The 16,606-nt window shown below is 41.5% G+C and overlaps 1 long non-coding RNA gene across 1 annotated transcript; it reads left to right on the top strand.

Annotated features, from left to right (window-relative positions):
* Positions 1-2,653: 2,653 nt before the first annotated feature.
* LOC115279226 lies at positions 2,654-13,197 on the top strand. The gene is made up of 5 exons (XR_003903295.1): positions 2,654-2,738; positions 3,462-3,603; positions 7,350-7,411; positions 11,510-11,634; positions 12,946-13,197. It is a non-coding gene; the product is annotated as an uncharacterized LOC115279226 (long non-coding RNA).
* The last annotated feature ends 3,409 nt before the right edge of the window (positions 13,198-16,606 follow it).

Below are 16,606 nucleotides of genomic sequence, written 5' to 3'. Positions count from 1 at the left end.
CACCATCATTAAAGTGGACCCTAGACCCTTATGAAAATTGTTTTTCATAAAAAGAATTAGATGACTATTATATCCAACAAATAATGTAAGGGACTTAAAGACCAAAAAAAATGAAAATATCAAACAATGAAAATGAATTTTATATTACCAATAATCAATGAATGAATTGATGAATCAATGAATTCAATGAATCAATGAATCAAGAAAGCAAGTAGAACTTTTTTTGTGGCCATTTTTATTTGTTTGTTTGTTTGTTTGTTTAGGGCATGAGAATGCAAGTGCAAGAGCATGCGAGTGGGGGAGGAGCAGGAAGAGGGAGAAAGAGAGCCCTACGCAGGCTCTGCGCTGATGGCCCTGATACAGGGCTCCAACTCATGAACCTGAGCCAAAATCAAGAGTCAGAAGCTTCATCAACTGATTCACTCAGGTGCCCCAGTGGCCACTTTCAAAAACAAAATGGGAGAAATAAATTATTCATATTATTGTTAATAGTTTTGTCTAACAAAGAATAGTGACTCCAAGAGTAATAATACAGAGTGAAAAGCTTCCTTTTTTCGGTGAGAATTCGGAAATGTATTGGGAAACATGGGCCCTTGTCAGAACAGCTCTGTTGGCTGCACACTTCATTCTCAGTGCATTTCCACCCCTGGCTCGTGACACTTCAAATCTTATCCACAGACATCAACAGTTGCTATTTAAATGTCTGTAACAGCATTGAAGAGAAAAGGCAGAAAAGATTTTTACCAACTTTAGAGAGTGTGTTGTTAGGCTCTGATGTGAAAACTATGCTGTGTGTAAGGAGATGTACTTCAGGGGGTGGAGGTCTGGGGGGAATTTCAGAGGCCTAGACATTCACTCAGAATGCCTCACCAAGAGACCTGGGGATGGTTCATGTCGATCTTCAATAAATGCAGTAAGGACAGACACTGAATTGAGGCCACAGATGTGAAATGGCTCAGCTTCTTGTATGGGCGATTCTAGAATGTTCCAGGGTGAGAAGAACTGGGGTTTATTTATTATTTTGTTTGGATTTGTTCTCTTTTTAAAGACAGTCCAAAATAATTGTTATGAAGAGGTAAAAAAAAAAGTGAATTAATTTAACCAACCATTTTTAACTACTTCAAAGAGTTCCAGCTTCAGCGATGAAGTACATGTGACAAATTATTTAACATAAGCTTCAAATTCTTCAGGCACATGAAACCTGTTGCTCCCTCTTCCATATTAGGAATGGAGACCTTTACTTCTTGTATTGTTCTTCATTAGGCCAACAACTAACTGTCCACCTTACCAGGGGCACTGGGCAAAGAACTGTCTTCCTTCTGTAACATTGCATTCATTCATTTATTCATTTACTCATTCATTTATTCGCTTTATTCTGGGCGTCAGACATACTTTGGGTCATTCAATTTCTGACTTTGCTACTTAATGACTGTGTGACCTTGGATAGGTTTCTCACCTTCTCTGGCCACATAAATGTTCAACTCAGAGGAACACTGTTGTGAGGATTCCATGGAAAATTTCATATAAAACATGAAAGAGTAACTTAGAACACAGTGAGCATCAATTTAGACATATTATTATGTTCATTAATATTGACCACACTACTAAAGCCTCATGGATTCGAAGATTATTAAGGAGGTGAACCACCTCCATGGACAGCAGACAGACAAGTGGCTAATCATAACATTATGTGAAGAAGTTTAAGGTGGTAGCTAGATCATATGCCCTGAGATCATCAGTCTGTCTGGTTTGCTGCTTAATATCCAGAATTTAGAGTAACGACTGGCCATCATCTGCAGAAAATAATAGACACTTTTAAAAAACAAAAACATGAATGAATTAATGCCTGAATTATAGAGAGATGCCCATACTACTATGGATACACCAATAAAAGCATGATTCAGTCCTCAGGGTAAATAAAAGTAAAGCACAGATTTTTCTTTAGTAAGAGGGGATAAAAAGGTTAAGAGTGTGGTCTGGGGAGGAACGATTTCTGAGGTGGGCTGTTCAGCCTAGGTAGAAAATTTGCAGGCTGTACAATTAGGATAGGGTATTTCTTTTACTTTCTTTTTCTTTATTGCATTCATTTATTTATTTTGAGAAGAGCACATGTGCACCCAAGCGGGGAAGAGGCAGAGAGAGAGAGAGGGAGGGAGAGAGAGGATCCCAAGCAGGTTCCGCACTGTCAGCAAGAAGCCCAAAGGCAGGGGTTGATCTCACACACCGTGAAATCATAACCTGAGCTGAAACCAAGAGTCCGATGCTTAACCAACTTAGCCTCCCAGGTGCCCCCAGGGCAGGTCTTTGAATTCGAAGGTATAGCAGGATCAAAAGTTCAAGGTTAAGAATGCAGATGACCCTTGTAAGGGCTAGATGGAGCAGGGGCATACAGGACAAAATGCGGAAGAGAAGAGGCCGCGGCGGTCCACCTGAAATATACCAGGAAGTGCTGCTATAGATTCTGAGACATTTTGACTTCATCCTGCAAACAACTGGGATCCACTGGCAAATTCTAGGGAAGGGAGACACGTCGTCAGTTCTGATAGTGCTCTTGCGTTTAAACGTTTTAGGACTTTCACCATGCAACTTTGCTCCTCCCCGCCAAATGCGGTGTCATAAACGAAAGGCTGTCATTTATGCCGTCTACGTAAGTGCTGCCCCAGCCATGTGGACATGAGGCGCTTTCCCATGGAGCATCTACTTTTTATCTTGGGACATCTAATGCCAGCAGCTTTGAAGTAAGCATGCTTTCTTTCAAGTTGCTTGGTATGCTTAATTCTGCGGTTACCTGATAAAGTACCCAATGTTGTAAAGTTTAGAGCTTGTTTCTTAACATTACAGATAAATCAAAAGAAGAGCTCTCATAGTTTCAGATTGGAGTTCATCAAGGAAAGGTTTCTCCAAGAGTCAAGGTTTAGGTTCTGAATATAATGCAGTGAATCCATTTTATTCATGTTATTAAATGGGGAAAAATTATGTATCTGAGAAGAAAATCCAATTTAAAGACTTCAGAGATCTGATATCTCCTTAAAATAGTGCTGGCTACAATACACTCTCTCACTGAAGAAATATTTATTTGCCTCATGAATCTTGGCCCTATGAGGGAAAATGGCAGTTGTTGAAATATAATTTAGGGCTGCAGGAAAAGTGAACCAACAAAAAAAGTAGAAGCCGGGATGTTTTATGTAGAGATCTTAGAAAATAGAGTGCAGAGAACAAAGGCAGATGTCCAGGATTTTAGGCTAATTATTCATGTTGGAAAACAGGAGTACAAAATTATCCTTCAGAATTTTAGAAGTAAAACTCGATCTTGTGTTTAATACTCAAAGCCTTTTTTGGCCCTAACACATCTCTCCTCTAGCCCCATTTACAGGACAAGAGAGTTCAAGCTGTTTATGGCAGGAATGTCTACCTTTGGGCTTTTTAAACCAGGTTCAAACCAATCCCAATCTCTTTCTTAGGTCTTAAAATAAGATCAAACAGCGCAGAATTCCCTTCCCAGTATTTAAGCCCAGTCGCCTCTGTCCAGATGACTTCTATAATCCTGCCAGGCAGAACACCTCACCCTGCTGTTCCTGCTGCTTTTCTGCGTGTCCTTTGATTGTAAGTAATTGTCTCCAGCTGTCCCTGCACCCTGGTCTCCTTTAACTCCTCAAGGTCTGGTCTTAGAGGCCGCCACACTGGAGGAAACTGAGACCCTTGCCCAGCATTACGTAAACTGCTTGTACACCGGACATAAACCTAAATACATTTTGAGATCTAGACGGTGCCGAATCCTGAGAATTTTTCCCAGGGTCCTGAAGCACTTCAGGTGTGCAAAGTCAAGAGCAAGAAAAATACTTCGTAAAGAAGCCTTTCCAAATTCTAGATCAGTGCACTTTCCCAGGTGATGATGCTTCAGATCAGGGATGAGATTTGAACTGAAAGGGCATGGCACAGAATCTCTAGGAGGTTGGACCCAGACTGTCCTCTGTCACCAAGTGGCAGGATTAAGCAGAAATTACCCCAGAGCCAGGCTTGACCTTAGTAAGAGTCAGAAGACCTGGATTCAGAGCATTCTCCTTCACTGCCCGTGGGAGATACGATCCGTATCATCTTATTGAAATGCAAGCTGGACATGTGTAACAAAACCCTTAAAAATTATCCAGAAATTCTACTCCAGGAACTTGCCCCATAAAAAATCCAGTCACATACACAACAATGTTTTTACAGAGGTATTCTTTGAGCGTTATACCACTCAAAGCATTACAACAACAGGTAAGCTTCTAACAATATAGGATTGGCTGAATAAATAATGGCACACTTTTTAAGTTGTAATACTATGTTGCCAATAAACATCATGGTGCAGAAACATTTAATGACTTAACATTATTATATTATGTATTTTAATGAAAGTCAGTAATTTATGATAAATAAGTATGCAGAGTATGATTCCAGTGTAAGAAAGCATGTCTACCTGAGTGCCCAGCCTAGTGACTCAGCGTGCTGGCGCCATTGTGAGCTAGCCCGAGTGTGAGTCACCTCCAGCGTGACTAGAGACCAGGAGAGGGCTGGTTCATTTCTCCAGGCCTCAAGTTTCTCATCGGTAAGTGGAGTTAAAAATATTACCTTCCACAGGACTTCTCAAGGCCAGAGTGGCTTAGTCCATGTGAAATACTTAGAAAAAGCTCTGGTTCATAAAAGGACTCAACAAATTTTAGCTATTATTTTCATTATAATTAGCAGTACCATCTAAATCGATGTGTAATTTACATATAAGAAATATAGGGGCAATAAGTAATAATTATTGTGTTCTTTGGGTGCTTCTAAAATTTTCCACAATGAGAGGTGCCTTGGTGGTTCAGTCAGTTAAGCATCTGACTCTTGATCTCAGCTCAGGTCATGATCTCACGGTTCATGAGTTCGAGCCGTGTGGGGGGTCTTCATATGCTGCATCAGGCTCTGTGCTGGCAGTGTGGAGTCTGTTTGGAATCTTCCCTCATCCTCTCTTTGCCCTTCCTTCACTTGCGATCTCTCTCTCTCAAATAAACACTAAAAAAAAAAAAATAAACAAATAAACAAAATTTTCTACAATGCGGGTTTATTTTGAAACCACACATAGACACAAACTCAATTCATGGTAAGCATTATTTGGGTTTTTTTTTTCTTTTTGGTGATTAATTCTTTTTGAAGAAAGAGTGCACATGCATGTGAGTGTGGGAGGGACACAGGGAGAGAGAGACAGAGACAGAGACAGAGGATCCCAAGCAAGCTCCATGCCCAGCATGGAGTTCCACACAGGACTGGTCCCATGACCAGTGGTCCCATGATCATGACCAGAACCAAAATCCAGAGTCAGATGCTTAATAGAATGAACCACCCAGGTGCCCCAAGCATTATTTGTAAGGAGGAAAACCTGGATGTGAACTGTGGTGTATCTCTTAAAGGTCAGGTTTTGTGACTTTCAGCAAGGCATTTGATCTCTTTCAGCCTTGGTCTTTTCATCCATAAAAGGGGACTGTTTATACACTGCTTTATAGGATTGTTGTAAAATCAGGTGAGTATCTATATCTTTTTAGTTACAATTTCTTAAGCGGTTTCTATGGTCTGTGTTCTGAGCTAAGTGGTTTAAATAAACACAGTTTTCTGTTTAATCCTCACCCAAAGAGGGGAAACATACACACAAAAAGACTCTTATTTTTATTTTCAAATGAGGATTGAAATATTACATAATCATTACAACAAAAGCAATTTGTCTGCATATACACTGAAATTAAAAATAGGCCTGGGCATGAATCCTTATTTTTATTAAGACATTTTTCAGACTTTGGTCTCTCTTAAGCACTGGGAAATTTCCGTTTGGCTCCACAATTAATTTTAAGGTAGTAGAGTATAGTTTCCAGATACAAAGCAATAATTCTTCTGTAATGTACTCTTCTCAGCTGTGTAAGTTACAGAAATATGTTCCTACTCTAGATCAAAGAGAATCTGCTCACTCAAAGTTTCCACAGTCTATGTGGCCATGTGATTTCACCGTGCAGGTCAGCTTATTTTCCCTAGGATGGAGAATGAATGTGTGTATACGGTGTGTATTAGTTTCCTGGAATAGACACTTTGTCTGGGCATGGATTTGCCTTCCTTGTATATAATGCCTCTGCCAAAACTACCTTCCCTGGATTTACAGAATGCCTTATCTGCCCTTGTGGTATTCTACACAGAATTGCTTCTGATCAAGGAAGTGACTTCAAAGCCAAAGAAGTGTGGCAGTAGGCCCAGGCTCAGGAATTCGCTGGTCTTATCATATATCCCATTATTTTGGAGCAGCTAGCTTGATAGAACAATGGAATGGTCTTTTAAAGACCCAGTCAAGCTACATGGTAATAACTTGAAAGCCTAGGATAATGTTCTACAGGAAGCTGTATATGATTCCGGTCAACTCCAATATCTGGGGCTGTTTCACTCAAAGCTAGTGTTCATGGCCTGGGAACCAAAGGTGGAAATGGCAGTGCCACAACTCACTATGACTCTTAGTAATTCACCAGCAAAAGTTGTGCTGCCTGTCTTCATGACCTTATGCTCTGCTGGTCTAGACACCCAGTAGTTCAAATGTTTGCACTGGAGTCGCAGTAATGAACCCACTGGCTATGCTCATCATTCATTACTTGCACTCTTTCTTTCTTAATGTTCATTTATTTTTGAGAGAGAGACAGAGTACAGGTGGGGGAGGAGCAGAGAGAGGGAGACAGAACCTGAAACAGCTCCAGGCTCTGAGCTGTCAACACAAAGCCCAACGTGGGGCTCGAATCTACTAGCTATGAGATCACGCCCTGAGCCGAAATCGGACGCTCAACCGACTGAACCACCCAGGTGCCCCTCATTACCTGCACTCTTAAAATTATTCTCTCTCTCTCTCTCTCTCTCTCTCTCTCTGTATATATACATATATAGATGCATAATTGTCTAAAATCTCCTCTTGTTTCTATTTCTTTGGCTGAAACAATAGGACGCTTTGCTCTGTACATTCAGTATATATGGGTATAATAGGACCTCCTGAAACTTGATCCATGCATTTTTTATTTCTTGATGCCTTTGAGGCTGGAATTTACACTCAGGACAGAATCTTCTTTTATTCTAGGAAAAGCCCTTTTCCTGAACTCCTTCAGTCATACAATGTGGGACAAGTACCTGCCTATAGTTCTTGGATAGAGCTGTTAGGATTTCCTAGAAGTCTCCTAAATATATTTGCTTCATACTGAGGTGTTAATCATTCTATTTTAGTGATGTAAAAGGTTGTTTTCGTTGTGGCTGGGAGTATCTTTGCAGATAGCATTATAATGTCAATTAAACCTTGGTTTCTTGTCTGGCATTAGGACCTGTGAAGAAGACTCCCATCTGGAAGTGAAAAGCTGGCTTCTCCACCTTTGTTGCTAAGGTAGGAAACTGCAGAGAACTGCCATGAGGGGGGCTTGGGCAGTGTTCTTATGGGGCAGTCAGATGCTCTGTGCTATATGCAACCCAGCTGGTCCATCCCAGTCAGGAAGGGTAATAGAGTCGCCATGGATCGGGCTTATGAGATGCATCTATTCTTTGAAGTGCAGAAGAACACAGGTGGGACCACAGAGCTGAGAAGGTTTTGAGGAGTAGATACCTTGTTTGCGGAAGCCTCCTGGGGAGAACGGCTGTAGCTCTAAATCTAGTTTCTCCACATCTAACTCACTACCCAGTGGCACAAGAGATGTAATTTTTGGAAAAAGAATCATTAACACTGGGAATAAGGGCACCGACTTGCACATCATGGAGAAATCTTTGGAGTCCATATTGTAGTCCACATGCTGCTCCTATTATTGAAAACCTATAGCCAGTAGTCCCAACATATTTATGTATCAGTCCCCAATCATCAGGCTAATAAGCTAGGCCATGTGATAACCTTGTATGAGTTACTAGGGGCAGATGGAAGTCATTACTCTAAGTTACTGGGTTTCCTATCTCTTGTGAATAAAGTAGATTCTCTCTGGTCTTTATTAGGAGTGGATTTCTTTAATTTACATTGCCTGAAAAATTGTATTAAAGAAGATTATATTTATGTATCTGGAAAAGACCTTATAAAACCTGAAAATTAACTGCAGGGTTAATGAGGACACTTCCAGCGGCTCAGAAAGGCCATACGGTATCACAGAGTAAAGTCTGAAGGGGAAGTAAGGTTTATTCCCAAGGCCTACATCTGATTTATTGTGTCTCCTTGGGCGAGTCACTTAACTTACCATCATCTCTTTGTCCAGCTGTAGTAATAGTCCTACCTCATATCTCAGAGGAGAATTGCAAAGATTCTAACCAAACACAGACTAGACTTTTATTACTGCTCGGGATTTAGCATATCAGAAGATAGGACTGAAAAACACCCACTAAATATCTATATGTTGGGATGATGGCATTTTATATTGCATCTCAGCTCCTTTCTTATATTATGGAAAAACTTTAAGTGGCAGTAATTGTCCTGCTGTCATAATTAACTTCAAGATTTTCTCTAAAATAAAAATAAATAAATAAAATGAAACCGAAGAACAAACTCCTGTGTAGCTTTTGCCAAAATCTGTTCACAGAAGCATTTTTACAGAAATATAGAGGTCTTATTAACTTATATTTAGGATGTGTGATAATAACAACTAAAAAAAATAGTGGCGCTATTTATGATTCTTCTAGTCTCCTGGAATTAAAGCGCAGTATATAATTCCTGCAGTAGGTGTTACCTTTGGCATTCAACATAAAAATGTGTTGAAATTGTGAAGTGTTATATAAGTGTTGATTATTAGTAGCAAAACGCCATGAGAGAAAAGTTAAAAAGCAGGATCGGAGGTATTTTTCACTTTCTTTTTGCTCACATTTAGAATTTCATGAAAACATAAGAATGTTACCCCCCCCATAATTATTCCCATTTCCTTACAAGTGAAAACTAGATGGCTGTCCTAGTTTTATTAACATAGGTGACAGAAATGAATATACTATGTTTTCAGTGATTATAAAAATCACACATTACAAGTCACATGCAGCATGGTACATTATGGGTGAACCTTGAAGGTATTCAGCTAATTGAAAGAAGCTGAATACAAAAGGTCACATATCATATGATTCCATTTATATGAAATGTCCAGAATGGATAAATCCATAAAAATGGAAAATAGTGGTTGCTAAGGGGTGAGGGCAGAGGAGAAAGGGAAGTCACTGTTAATGGACAGAGGGATTCATTTTAGGGCGACGAAAGTGATCTGGGATTAGATAGTCGTGATATTAGCACATTTTATGAATATACTAAAAAACACTGAATTACACACTATAAAGGAGTCAATCTTGTGGTATCTCAATTATACCTCAATAACAAAAATAACACACAGAGAAACAGATAAGCAAAATCATTAATCTCAGGATAGCTAATGCTGGTAGTGTCAATAAAAATGTGCTTTTTTTTCTTTTAAACAATGATTTATTTTATGTTTAATTTGCATAAATTGTTTTATCATCCTAAATTCCTTTGGTGAGGAGCCATTATCTTTTAGAAATAATACTGGATATTTTTTTCTACTGAAAAGTTCACTTGCCCTGTCCCATATGATTTTCTATCCCTTATGGTGATTTAGAACCAGAAGACCTGGGTTTCAGTCCTCTTCCCCCTGAAAGATGTTCGTGCTATAGAACTTGGCAGCAGGAGTCTGAAGCTCATGTGTGTGACTCAGACGAGGACAGACACTGCTATATACTTACCAAACCCAGGTGTGTGATAGCCTAGGTCCCACCAGAAGGCAAAAACCATGCAATGGTTTGAGTAGAAATTTATTATAAAGAATTATTAGATTAGAATAGAGAAGTAAACTATAAAGATGTAAAGACAACTGCATCTGATGGACACCCTAGGGCTGAGGACAGTGCAAGGGAGGATAAATCTGGAACCCCATGCTTCATTTTCAGAACTCCTCAGAGAAGTGTCCTTGCAGTCAATGGGATGGTGGAGAAGTTTGCTGGCTTGTCCAGGTCAGAGCTGATCCACAGTCATAGAAAAGCAAGAAACAGCACTCCAGGGTGCAGATGACCTGGGGGTGATGGGCAGGTGCTCAGAGAGAGTTGGGTCTTTCTGCCACTGTAAGGCCTGGAGTGTGTCATGCCCATGCCAGAGGGGATGCTAGAGGTAGGCACCAGTCTTACACTGGGGCTGCAAGGTTGTCGAGGGACTGTATGCTTTAGGTGTGTGGCTGGGCCACACCACTGCTGTATGTGACCACACACAGCACCAAAGGACTGTGGAGCAGAAGTAGAGAAAGCAAAACTCATCACACCAGATCAGGAAGAGAAGCTCTCTGTCAATTGTGGTGTCCTTCCAACAACACATGTTGACAAAACTTCACGTTGAGGTTATGGTGCAGAAGAAATGTTTAAGGGGTCGAATGCATTCCTGCAGAGCATGTACTCCAGTGCTGAAAAGGAGGTGAGAGACAGTGAACAGAAAAGTGGTGCCCTCAGTTTCCTTCTTCTCTGGTGCCCACAGCTTGACCAGATTTTCCAGCTTCCCTTGCAGTTAAGTGAGGTGACTGAGATGAGGGCTGGCCAGAAGAATGTTGGCAGAAGTAATGTGATCCACATGCAGATCTTGCCCTTACAAATTAGCCTTTTCCCTAAAAATACCCACCCACAGAACTGGAAACAAATGATTCTAAATCCTTGGGGAAGCGCAGGTCAACAAAGAAATACCCTGGGAGCCTGAGTCATCTCTTTAAGGAAAGACCCCAGGAGAATCACCTGATCAAGACCATCGATGATAAGGCGGTTCCATAAATTAAAAACAAATCTTTCTACTGTTTAGGCATCGAAAATTTCAGTTGGATAGTTCTTTTTGACTACTCTAGAAATAGATATGGGTGTTACCATGGCAATAACCCAAAATACATGGCATTGGCTCAGCGGTCAGACCATGGGGCAAAGAGGAATGAGCTGTTAGAAGCTGGCATTCCATGTTACATAATGGTAAAACATCTGGTAAACTGCCCTGGCAATAATTTGGAAGGCAGACGTTCCTAATGAGTTGCTATGGCACAATGTCTATTGCCTTTTCCGTTCTTCCTTTTTCCAAATGGATTGTTGTGACTATCCTATCCCTACTTCTCCTTTGTATATTGGGTAATGTGGTGGGATATAGACCATTTATCTTTTTAGTTCATGTCTCACTGGACTATAGGGACAGTGATAGAGAGGGCTGCTCATTCCTTAGAAACCGGGATTTTGAGCTGAGTGAAGGGATGAGTGTAACTTTGAGTTCTGTCTCACCAAAGACATGTTTTCTACGTGTGAGAGAAGGAATGAAATGGGTATTTTACTACTAGACGGGGCAACGTTAGCAGACATTAGAACCAAACTCTATTTCTTTTTCTCTCTCCACAACAAACTAAAGCAGTGACACGTTATCTACTTAAATTTTTGCCAGTGGAACACGGGTAGAAGTGCTACATACTACTCATAGACCTGCCTTCCATTCTTTTTTATCTAGGGGCTAAAATCACTGGCCCTGAGGGTAGAACCATAAGATGAAAGGAGTCTTGGAGTCATCATTTGGAAAGTGATTTTCCCGAAGAACCACAAGAGCAAGAACTCTTATATAGAACCATCGCACGGGTGAGAAATGTACTGTTAGCTCAATTTAACCCAGTGAACCGCTTTGGCCTTACAGCAGATGCCCTGTGGCCTTAAAGCATCTGGAACTAGGCCATGGAGCACATCTGTTTAGACAACATTAATGATCTGGGTGGAGGGGGAAGAAACTGAGCAGAACGTCAAAGGCTGGCCATCAACGTGACTTGGAAGCAGAAGGGGAATTAGGTGTTGGAGGAAAAAAGAGAACAAAAAAGAACCAGGCAAAGGATGGTGATGATGCATTGCTAAGTCACATCATTGCTACTTGAGCAGACTTTTGAGTATTAAAGCAGAGTTTAACTTTGACAGAATGATGCCTGGCACATGGTTTAATCCCTGTCACCCTGGAGTGGCCATTACTTGTTGTCCTAACTAGAATTCTAGTCAAGAGTGTCAGAGATGCTTTTAATAATCCCTGCCACCCCCCAGAACAACAGACAGAAACCATGTTAGTCCTGGGGAAACTGGTCGTTTGGTCATATTCCCCTTACCTACAGGCCCACATAGTTTTAATATTATTTAAGTATCACAAGTAAAATTAAATAAATAAAACTCTTTTGAAATGGGAAAGAGACCAGGTTCTTGTTATCACTATGATCCCAGTGAACGTTTTCAAATCAGTGAATGAACAAAATACCCGATGATCTTAGCCTTAACAGATTTCTAAGTATCCATTTCTGCAGAGGGAGCTTTGGTGTCTCCATAGCAACTTCTAAACATGGGGCATTTCTTATGAATTCTGTTCACAGTGTGTTGTGAGGACACAAATCCAGATCTCCTCTGCCACCCCAAAGAGAGCTTTAACTCTCCCCTCCCCCCCACACCTCTCCACACATCCAGTCCCAACTTCATCGTGGTAGTGAGCAATTCATTTTCATGTTTACCTCATGAAGCGATGCCTGTGGTGTGCCTGCCACTGAGTGAAAAGTGCAGATTAGGAAGCAAAGCCCCTGCTCCCTTGATGCATTAACACAGCCTCCATTAAGCAGCTCCCCAGGGGCGTGGTCCTGGGGCCAGAGGAGCTTTCCTGCTCCAGGGGTTCTTGTCCCCTGGAGCCATTTTCAGAAGGGTGCCAGCCCAGCACAACTCCATTTTTAGTTTCTTCCCACGTGTGTCTCTCTGACATTTGCTGCCTGTGTTCCCTTTCCCAGACTCCAACCCAGCTCCAATATAGGGAACTTCCTGTTGAAATAGCTGAGCAGATATTTTTAGCACAGTTAATTCCTTAGCTATGCATTGGACAAATTGTGATTAAAAAGACAACATAAAGTGAAATTTTCATTATGAATGTAGGAGACAACCCCAGGAGACTGCGTGACCCGGTTCTGCCATCTTGGTAGGAAGGACAGTTAAAACCACCAAGGATGGATAGGCTTCTGACCAGCCCGAGGACAACGGCTCCATGGATGTGGCCATTCTTCAAGTTAGTACACCTCGCCCACGTGATCACGGGAAGCCCTGATGATAAGTACCATGAATTATTTCACGAGAATGAATTAACATACATAAATATCTTTAGAATAATGGGCATATATAATAAATAGTATGTAAGTGTTTGTTAGCTTTTGTTGTTACTTAGAGTGGTAATAACTTATAGTTACTCTTACAGTGGTAGGCCATCATAATAATAACCTATATTTGTTGGTTTTATAACAATATGTATTAGCATATATGTGCTATGTATAATATTAATGTATTAAAATTATACTAAATTATCATTTTAGGGTTGGGTTAAAGGATTAGTAAGTTTCATGCTAGGCGAGAGAGGAAGTAAACATGAGAGAGAAGAAAGAGAGACAGAGAGAGATGGAGAGAGGGGGGAAAAACTAAATCTGTGTGTGTTTGGGGTGAGGAGAGTGATGTAGAGGAGAAGCAAAGGGGAGGTAAAGCTGGCTATCATCGCTGGATAAGTGACTCAAGTTTGGAAGCTTTCTCATCATTTGATAGAAATTATATTTGTTCCTTGTTATTCCATATATCCTGGTACCTAGAGATGAAAATTACATTCAGGCAAAATGTGTTCCCTGCTTCTGGAAGTGGGATGTAAGAGTGGCTAAGAGGAAGGCTCTGGAATCTCTCTGGCTGTGTGTGTGTGTGTGTGTGTGTGTGTGTGTGTGTGTGTGTATGTGTGTGGGCATGCAGTTCATGTTTTTAAACATTGAAGGAGATATTTAAGGTAATAAAAGTTGTTTCTGGAACTGGGCTAGAATATCTCAGGAGGTGGTAAGTTTACTATCCTCCAGGGGCTTCACACACACACATACATATTCTTGACCACCCCGGGACATAATACATGTGACTGGATAACGTATTTAAAATATCAACCAAATTTTTTCTTTCCAGTATTTCACTTTCACCTCTTCTTTCTCCCTTAGCTTCATAACATCTTCTCTGTTGGGACAACTTTACCGTTATTCTTTACTTCAGAATGGAGCGAGAAAAAGGAATGCCTTCCTGGCTTTTGTAGTTGGATAGCTCGGGCCTTGATGGGCAGTTTCAAGGACTCAGAGCTTAGAAAACATTTGAATCGGGTACAAATCTGCAGGACAGGCAAGGACACTCCAGCCTCAGGAGCGGGGAGCAGGGGGAGAGAGCGGAGAGGCATAGCCATTTTGGCTCCTTACAACAAGGGGTCCTGTGTTTCCTTCCAAACTGAGTTCCGAGTGGGGTGATACCCTTGGAGAGATCTGGGACTTTGTGAATGTGGACGTGTTTAGATCTGAGGCAGACTCTGTGCTCTTCCCTTGGGCACTGGAGCGCCTGTGGCAGAAGGCTGAAGGGTCTCATTGATGAAAATGAGGCGATCTGCTTGGACTGATGATGAAGAGCCAGAAAGACAGGCTTTCTAGACCGACAGCACAGGCAGTGGACCCCCAGGATTAGATGACTTTTACTCCCAATGTGTGCTACGTAAGCCTCCCAGAATTCAAACATAACTGCAGAGACGAAGGACATCCAATACTAGCTGTTGGGGCGAGCCTCACGTGGGTTTGCCCGCTGAGCTGCTCTGGACTCTGGACTCAGAAGCAGCCAGCACTTGGTTTAATACTTTCCTCTAACCATCTTGAAATTCTTAGTGTTTGAACAAGAGTCTTGCATTTTTACTTTTGCACTGCACCCTGCCAATCATGTAGTCATCCCTATTTGAATCCTATAACTTCCCTCAGTGCCACGAGAAAGAGGGATCCAAATAGCAATTAAGTTGCTGTGAGAAAAATAAAGTTTTGTGTCTGTGTCTGCATATCTGAGTTTGCAAGTTGGATTCCGTTACCAATATATCCAAGCCAAGGCCTGGTGGAGTCAGGTGACGTGTGCAGCGACCACAGAAAAGAACAGTCAGATGTGGGTAGAATGACACAGACGCAACTGGTGAGGAAGAGAGAAAGCTGGACAATGTGTCTGGAGCTGTGAACATGGACAATCTGGAATGCCTTTCCAGTGGAATGTAGCAGGGTTGAAACAGCCTGACAGAGTAAGAATTATAGATAATTCATGTATTTGGGAACCTGGAGTATACAACCATGTTTAAGACATTCACAAATAACATAAAAAGAAGATCCTAACAAGAGAAGACAGAGGGAGTACTCCGAGTTAGATCAACCTAACACTAAATCCTAACTCTGCTGCGTCCTCCGGAGAGCACCAAGCTTCCATTTTTCTCCTGGCAAAAGGAGAAAGACACATCACCTGCCTTCAAGGGTTACTGTGGGGATAAAATAAAATGATATGTATAAAGTAGAATATTTGGGGTGCCTGAGTGGCTCAGTCAATTGGTTAAGTGTCCGACTTCAGCTCAGGTCATGATCCCACTGTTTGTGGGTTCGAGCCCTGTGCTGACAGCACTGAGCCTGGAGCCTGCTTCAGATTTGGTGTCTCCCTCTCTCACTGTCCCTTCCTCATTCACTGTCTGTCTCTCTCCCTCTCTCTAAAAAATAAATAAAACATTTTAAAAAATTAAAAAAATAAAGTAGGGGGCGCCTGGGTGGCTCATTCGATTAAGCCTCCGACTTCGGCTCAGGTCAGATCTCACGTTCGTGGGTTCGAGCCCCGCGTCAGGCTCTGTGCTGACAGCTAGCTCAGAGCCTGGAGCCTGTTTCTGGTTCTGTGTCCTTCTCTCTCTGACCCTTCCCCTCTCATGCTCTGTCTCTCTCTGTATCAAAAATAAATAAAACATTAAAAAAAATAAAAAAAATAAAGTAGAATATTTGGCACAGAAAGGGACTCCCAACCTCATTGCATAAAATTCAGAGAAGACTATTTGCAAGTGAGACGTCCTGCCCTCAGTTCGAGTATCCGCGACATGACCTGCTAACACCGTTGGGTACCATACCGAGGCTATCTGGGTGTCCGCTCAGTGGTTCAGTAATAGATGTTTGCAAGAAAATGAGACAGTGGCGGCCTCCAGCCAGGCCCAGGAGGTGCAGGGCTTTGGGGCTCCGTCCCACTTCCCATCGGCAACAGCTTATTGTTTCGCTCTTGAAAACAAGCTAGGTAAAAATCATGTGGAATTGTGGCATTTTTTCTTCTTGACACATGGGTGGTTAAGCTCATTGCCACCTTTGACCCGTTAGAATCTAGAATGTGGTTCACTAGAGAAGCAGCCCTTCCCTGTGATGCCTCCTCTCCCAGCATGGGCCTCTGTTTTCCCCTTTTCCTAGTATTTGAGCAAATAGCCCTTCCAGTCCTACAATAAACACTGTCCGGGAATACTTTTATGCTGGAGGAAACATATCTTTTAACATGACACTCAGGCTTTTCTATGTTAAAAAAAAAAAGAGTCAGGTTTAATGTTTAGTTTTTCAACAAGGACATGTAATCACTGGGGACAGGACCAAGATCAGAAAGTTCATTTTAACAGGAACCCGAACTTGGCCTCAAATTTAAAACATGGTCTCAAAGGTACAAGGGTAGTGTGCTAAGTGTTTTGCCTTTTGAATACTTGATTTCCGCGCAG

This window comes from Suricata suricatta, chromosome 15 (genome assembly GCF_006229205.1).
Source record: "Suricata suricatta isolate VVHF042 chromosome 15, meerkat_22Aug2017_6uvM2_HiC, whole genome shotgun sequence".
NCBI lineage: Eukaryota > Metazoa > Chordata > Mammalia > Carnivora > Herpestidae > Suricata > Suricata suricatta.
The sequence above is the reverse complement of the archived record's forward strand: the minus strand, read 5'-3'. Positions and strand labels throughout refer to the sequence as shown.